General features: G+C 40.6%; 1 protein-coding gene across 1 annotated transcript in view; it reads right to left on the bottom strand.

Annotated features, from left to right (window-relative positions):
* Hivep1 (HIVEP zinc finger 1) overlaps positions 1-290 on the bottom strand; it is a 133,648-nt gene extending 133,358 nt beyond the window's left edge. The window contains exon 1 of the mRNA XM_015494018.2: positions 143-290. The gene's annotated coding sequence lies outside the window, so the exon portion shown is untranslated. The remainder of the gene's footprint in view (positions 1-142) is intronic.
* Positions 291-6,751: the final 6,461 nt, after the last annotated feature.

Raw genomic sequence — 6,751 nt, 5'->3', positions numbered from 1 at the left:
CTTTCCCGTCCACCGGCCGAATCCCCTCCTCCTCTGGGCAACCCGGCGACAAAACCTTCCCTGCACGCTCTGCCAACTCTGTCCCACGCCCAGGCTCTTCCCAAGCCAGGCGCCAGACAAAAGAACCGAGAGGAAAACTTACCCGAACTGCAACGCAAAAAGTCTGATCCAAAGCTTCCTGGGTTTAACTTTTAATTTTTAAAACAACAAAAGCAGAAACCAAAAGCCTCCTAGGTTGGAAGTGGGCGTGAGAGGAAATGCTAGAGGGAGGCGCTTCTGGCTCTTGGCTGCTTTTGCCCCCCCCCCCACACACACACACACACCTCCTTTCTGGTCCCTGCCTGGGGCTTTGATGTTATCTAGCGCACCGCCTACATGGGTTTATACCTTAGGCTTTGTGCAGAGAGCAATGTACAGATATTCAGCATTTTATATGCTAGTTGGGAGCGAGGATAGCAGGTGGTCACGGTAAAGGATCCCCACTTCTAACCCCTGCAGTGAGAAGAGAACATTTGCAGAGGATTCCCTTTGTTACCTGGGCTGAAAGAACTATCCAGCTATCTTGGAGAGTTGGGTCTGTGGCCATTATTATTATTATTATTATTATTATTATTATTACTACTACTACTACAACAACACCACACATTAGAAGGCCTCCAAAATTGGATTGGTTTCCCTCCATAGTACAAACTTGCAATACAATGGTATTTGTTCAGTTTTCAGATCTCAGTTTTGAAAGTAAATCTTATTTGCTTCCTGAGATAGTCCTGCAGCCTGAAAGAGACAAAAGACATACCCCTGAAGAGTATAAACTATAATAACAAGGCTTACATGCATCATAGATTCCCTTATGGGCCAAAATATCCACACACCTTCCCACTCACATTATGGAGAGCTTGTAACTGTGGATTTTACATTGCTTATCTGGTCAATAGCAAAAGCTGGATATATTTTTACATTAGGTTAGCAGGCTCCAGATCATCACTAACAAAGTACTAACCAAAGATGCTTTTCTCTCTCTTTCTCTAAACAGATTAATAATGAAGAAGTCAGGCACCTACCCCCATTCATCCTTACCTGCACATCCCCTTTATGGCAACACCAGCCTTGCCCTCTGGGAGTTTACAAATTAATGGAGACTGGATAAACACCCAGAAAAATACCTGGAGGGAAAAAAAAAAGATACAAGAAGAAGCTTATAAACAGAGCCAATTAAAGTTATACAGAGTTATTTACACGATTGCTGAGAGGTTTCTGGTTGTGTGGAGGGCAGGAATAGCAGAGAAAGTTTCATCCTGAGGGTGAGTTCTCCGTGGGACTTTGAAAGCAATTTCAGGATTTGGCAGGGATGAGGTCAGCATTCCAGGGGAGGGAAATAGCTTGAAGGTGAGAACAAGTGAACTGTGTGTGATGGTTTTTCCACCTAGAACAGAAAGTCCAAGCAAATGTGAAAGGAGAACCACCCAAACCAGGCCACTTGAGAGTGAAAGGGAAGCTATTAATAATTATACCCAGATAGGAGCCTTACACCTGGACTGTCCCCACAAATGGGAAGGGAGATTCTCTAGTAATGAGCCATAAAGACAGAGTGGGCAGGCACTAGGCAATCCAGGAAGAGCTGATTCAGTCATCATTTGGAAGGAATTAAGACATGATACTGCAAACAGTTGGTAGTCCTTTGGAGACATCTGGACTGAGAATGGTCTTTTAAGGGAAAGTTATTGCCACTGATGGATTTAGAATAGATGTAGAAGCTGCAGCCTTGGTTGTACGAGTAGTAGTGCTAACAGTAGTGGTGGTCGTGATCAGTTACCGACAGCTTACCATGAGCCAGTTCTCCCGCGTGGACTTAGCCCACTCCATAAACCCATTACTGCACATGAAGAAGCAGAGACTAAAATTATTTGGCCTTTTTTTTTTAAATGCTAAATAATCTGCCCAAGTCACAGAACTATTAAATGACAAATACATGAGAATATCAGAGAATATCAGATGCTTAAAGCATGAGAAGTGTGTTTTGTGAAAAACAGATTACAGTCACTTTATAATATTCTACATCTGTGGAACAAAGAGGGGAAAAAAGGATTTTTTTTTTTAAAGGTCGTAGTTCAAGTTTCAAGAACTTACTTGTTAGGTTGTGTCATGAAAAATGGAGATGGAATAGTTCATGTTTAAGTGGGAGAAAAGAAAATGTTTTTGAGTTTAATCATGTCTAGTTTCAAGGAGATTTCACATTTATGCCAATGTTTTTAGAGTTAATCTTACTGTTAAAGGGAGACTGGTTTCATTGAAAAGCACCTACTTCAACAACAAAGATGATTGTTTAATGAGTATTTTTTGTGCAATACCTGTTTCATGGGGTGGGCCTGGAGGACTAGACGTGATTGACACAAGTGATACTAGGTGTTCTTAACAGAATTCCCCATAAGCAGTGTGTACAGGTGACATCCTAAGAACCTGGGGCAAACAGCGTTCTACAAAAATAATCCAACCTTGTCTATAACCTAATGATGTGGAAACAAGCCCCACAATCTGAGACCCTCTGTTGGCCGTCTCAGACTGCATAACAATACCACAGACCAGGGTGCTCATCGGTTTCCTCATGTTGTGGAGGCTGGAAGTCCAAGATGAAGTTCCTGGAAGGTTCAGTTTCTGCTGAAGGTCACCTTCCTGGTCTGCACGGGCCCACCTTCTCACGATGTCCTCCCAAGGCCTTTCCTGGAGGGGTGCATAGGCATGGAAAGGGGACGTGAGAGAAGGAGCTCTCTGGTGCTTCTTCCTTGAAGAAAACTAATCCTGTGGGATGAGGGCCCCAGTGTTAACCTCCTAAAGATCCTATCTCCAGATACAGTCACATTGGCACTTACACACAGGGATTTGGGCAGGGGTACAACTCAGCCCACACCTGACACCAGAAGTCTTTTCACGGGGAGTTGTAGATTCATGCCAACCTGGGAAGGGGGTTTGTGGGATGCTTGGAAAGGACCAAAAGCACTTTGTTCTAATCTCTCTTGTTTTCAGGAAGAATCATTCCTAATTAACTCTTAAAATATTATGGTGCACCCTCCTCTTCAATACTTCTAGTGAAAGAGTTCTTAAATTATGGAACACCACCTGGGTATGCTATAAATAAAGGCATTTTATTGACTGCCAAAGGATCAGAGGGTCTCATTTTCCTGATTTTATGTAAACTAAGCATTATTTATCTAAAGTGTGGATTCCCCCTGCCTTTCCCCAAACCCTCTATCTTATCACTCTATTGATCCCTTTTTAAACATCTAACAATCTAGAATTATCTTGGTGGTTTCCATGTTTGTCATTTCTCAACCTCCAACTAGAACACCACGGCTGTGAGTGAGGGGTCTTGTTTTGTGGTGAAGATATCCAGTGCATCTTCACCACCTAGAGCAGTATTGGGATACATGTTCAGTGAATATTGAAGTCTGAATCTTGCTCACCTTCCAGTTTGGTTCCTAAGCCTTTCATGTCAGCTTGTTTTTTTTGCTTTTATATTTTTTCCTTGAATATCCTTGTGAATCTTTATTTCTGGACTCAAAATTATGCAACGCAGTTAAAAAGGGATCTGCTCACGTTGTAGACCAGGGAAGCTGAAATATGGAGTGGCTGGATGTATTGTAAAGTATCACCACCTGGCTCCTGGCCGAGTGTGACTGGAGAACTTGGGGTCCATCCTCTCCCCCTCTTCCTTTTGCAATCAAGTCCTTTTTCCCTTTACACCCTCACCAGCAACCACAAACCCTTTGCTTGCTATTAATCTTCATTACTAGGTTTTATTTTTTAAAGTAGTTCTCCTGTACTGAAATTTTGATAGAGATTTTGGAGCTTAAGCATTTTGTGAGGGAGGAAGGAAGGAAGGAAAGAAATGTGTGTAATATTAAGAAAAATATGGCAGCCAGTTGTTGGTGGCACACACCTATAATCCCAGTGACTTGAGAGGCTGAGGCAGGAGGATTTTGAATTCAAAGCCAGCCTCAGCAGCTTAGTGAGGCCATAAGAAACTTAGTAAGACCCTGCCTCTAAATAAAATATATTTTTAAAAGGGCTGAAAATGTGACTCAGTGGTTCAGCACCCCTGGGTTCAATCAATCCCCAGTAACAAAAAGAAGAAGAAGGAGGAGGGTGGGGAGGAGGAGGATTTTTTAAAAGTGTATAAGAAAAGCTATTTACCAAGTGATCCTTCCAAACCCAATCTACATCCATTCCCTTTCCTTTCTGGGTTGCTACAATTGTTGAGTTAAAGAGAGTTAAAAAATCAGGCAAAGTCTTAGGAATAAAGAGAGAAAACCAGTGCTCAGTGTTACTCCTTCTGGCCTGGAAAGAGTATGCCCATTGGTTAGTCTCCCCACCCCCCCGCCTCCCACACAAACATTCCACTTCCCCAAACCTTACCAGAACCCAAACTCACCAGCTTCTGACTTTGTAAAATATGTTGTTGGGCTCTAAGAAATTTTCTCCCAATGCCTGCTTGTTGGATCAAATTTTGCCACTGAATTGCTCCTGGCAAACATCTCTCAAGCCCTCAATTTTTCCTTTCCCTAAATTCTCTGCGGTACATCCAATTCTGTACTATTTTGTATAATTTTCTGTACATAAAAATCCCATGGTTATGAATGTGTGATTTGAATTTATTGGCATCTTCTTGTCATGGTCTATCAAAATGCCTATGGGTATCAATAGGAAGGAACCCAAGAATCTACAGTCAAGTCTAACTTGGGAAAAGTTGAAGAAGGAGCAGTGAACACAGTGAACATTCTAGAAGTTAAGGGAAATGAATGTAATATTAACTGACAACTAAGAGACATGAGCAGGGAAATGGAGGACAAGAGTAAACTTTAGCTCAAGGGAAGCTTTGATATGTTTCAGATACTCTTTACGGTTCAGCTAATTTCTGCAAGAGGAGGTGGAGCTTGATTTATGGTAGATGATTGAAAAATGGAACAAATGTTAAATAAAGCATCTAAATAAGACTCTTTATGGGGGTGGGGTGCATGGTGCCCATCAGCTAACCAGGTCTCTCTGTCTAATCTAAAGACAGTGTAGATATCATTTATAAGATTTGGGTTCAGTTTTATTTTGTTTTGTTCTCTCTCTCTCTCTCTCTCTCTCTCCTATTAATGTATTATACACACAAGGGCTGGGTGATTATAAAAAATATTGAGACAAGCAGCAAATCTTGGCACAGTCCCCGTATGTAGTGCTCAGAGCAAGAGTAACAGGACACACACATTTGTCTTGTGCTTGCTACTCCATACAACTGTTGTTCCCAACTGCTGTGGAACCTTCTGGTTGCAAAATTCCATCCCTCACATAGTAACAAGAGAGTCAAAACATCCCCCCCCCGCCCCCCACCGCCTGAGCTCTGATCACACAGGGCTTTCGTAACCATGTTCTCTCAGAAAGTTCCATAGTCCACCCCCCTGGAACAAAATAATTTCCAGAAAAGTAAATCAGATGTTGTCTAACAGTAGTTTTTCTTTTTTTTTTTTTTTCTCTCTCCTATTTTTAATCATTCTAAAAGCAAAGTTTTCTTTTACCTAAGATCTGGTTTGGGGAAGGTAAACAGTTGGTTTCTGAATTTTCTTCCAAAATATGTTCCTACTGCTTCAATAACTGTTCCTTTTAGATATTCTGAGCAACTGATGATCCTGTATCCATTTTGACACAATTAAAACAAATTCACACAATATTTTTCATTGAAATCTCTAATGGGTTTTCTTCTTAAGAAATCTCATTTCCTTATTTAAAAAATAAAAAAAAAGATTTTTTTCCCAAACCAATTACTATTCAAAAATTTCCATACATAAGTTAATTTTATGACAGTGGTTTATGATTCATATTCCCAAAAGGCCAGCTTTATTCTCTAATAAATCACAACAAAAAATTTTGTGTCTGCTCTCACAAGTTCAAAGAAAACCAGAACAAGGTTGGGCAGTATTTGAATGAGAAATTCTGGGTTGCTGAGCAGATTTTAAATAGCATGGATTTCTTGGTACTAAAATCTCCTTGAAGCTTTTTTGATTCTTTTCTGGCAATCTAAACATGTGGCAATATTAAGAAATTGCCATTCTGTATTGACCAGTTGGGTATCAATTAAGCAAAAGGAATCATTCTTCTAGGTTAAACTAAAAGCACTAGGAAAAAGGAAAAAAAAAATTACTATTTCTTGCCATGGTCAAAGTCCAACACAAAAATATTGCTAATCAGCAACCTGAACTTAATATGCTAAAGTACCAAGGGACATTTTACAGTGTCCTCATCTTTTAAATCAATGATAATAATAACTATTTCCTAGTGATGCTTTGTGGAAGAGCATTGCATGCTTGTTAAACAAACTACCTCTGTAAGTATCTAACAAAACAGCTACTTTCCTTAATCCTTCCATTAGGTGTATCTTATTTATTTTTCTTATTTATTTATTGATACTGGGTATTGAACCCAGGTATGGTCAACCACTGAGCCACATCCAACAACCCTTTTTAAAATATTTTGTTTCGAGACAGGGTCTGGAAAAGGTACCTAGGGCCTCACTAAGTTTCGGAGGCTGGCTTTGAACTTACGATCCGTTCTCTTTTCTTTTTTCACTTACATAGTGATTGGATTCCTTTCCTTTCCTTTCTCTTTCGTTTTTTCTTTCTTTCCTTCTCCCCCCTAAATAAGGCTCTTTATTCTCTCCCCCTAAATAAGAAGCAGCAGCAGCCTCCTCCTCCTCCTCCCCCCCTCCTCCTCCTCC

The sequence above is a fragment of the Marmota marmota genome, unplaced genomic scaffold, assembly GCF_001458135.2.
Source record: "Marmota marmota marmota unplaced genomic scaffold, marMar, whole genome shotgun sequence".
In the NCBI taxonomy this organism is placed as follows: domain Eukaryota; kingdom Metazoa; phylum Chordata; class Mammalia; order Rodentia; family Sciuridae; genus Marmota; species Marmota marmota.
Note: the sequence above shows the minus strand (reverse complement) of the source record. Positions and strands in the feature narration are given on the sequence as shown.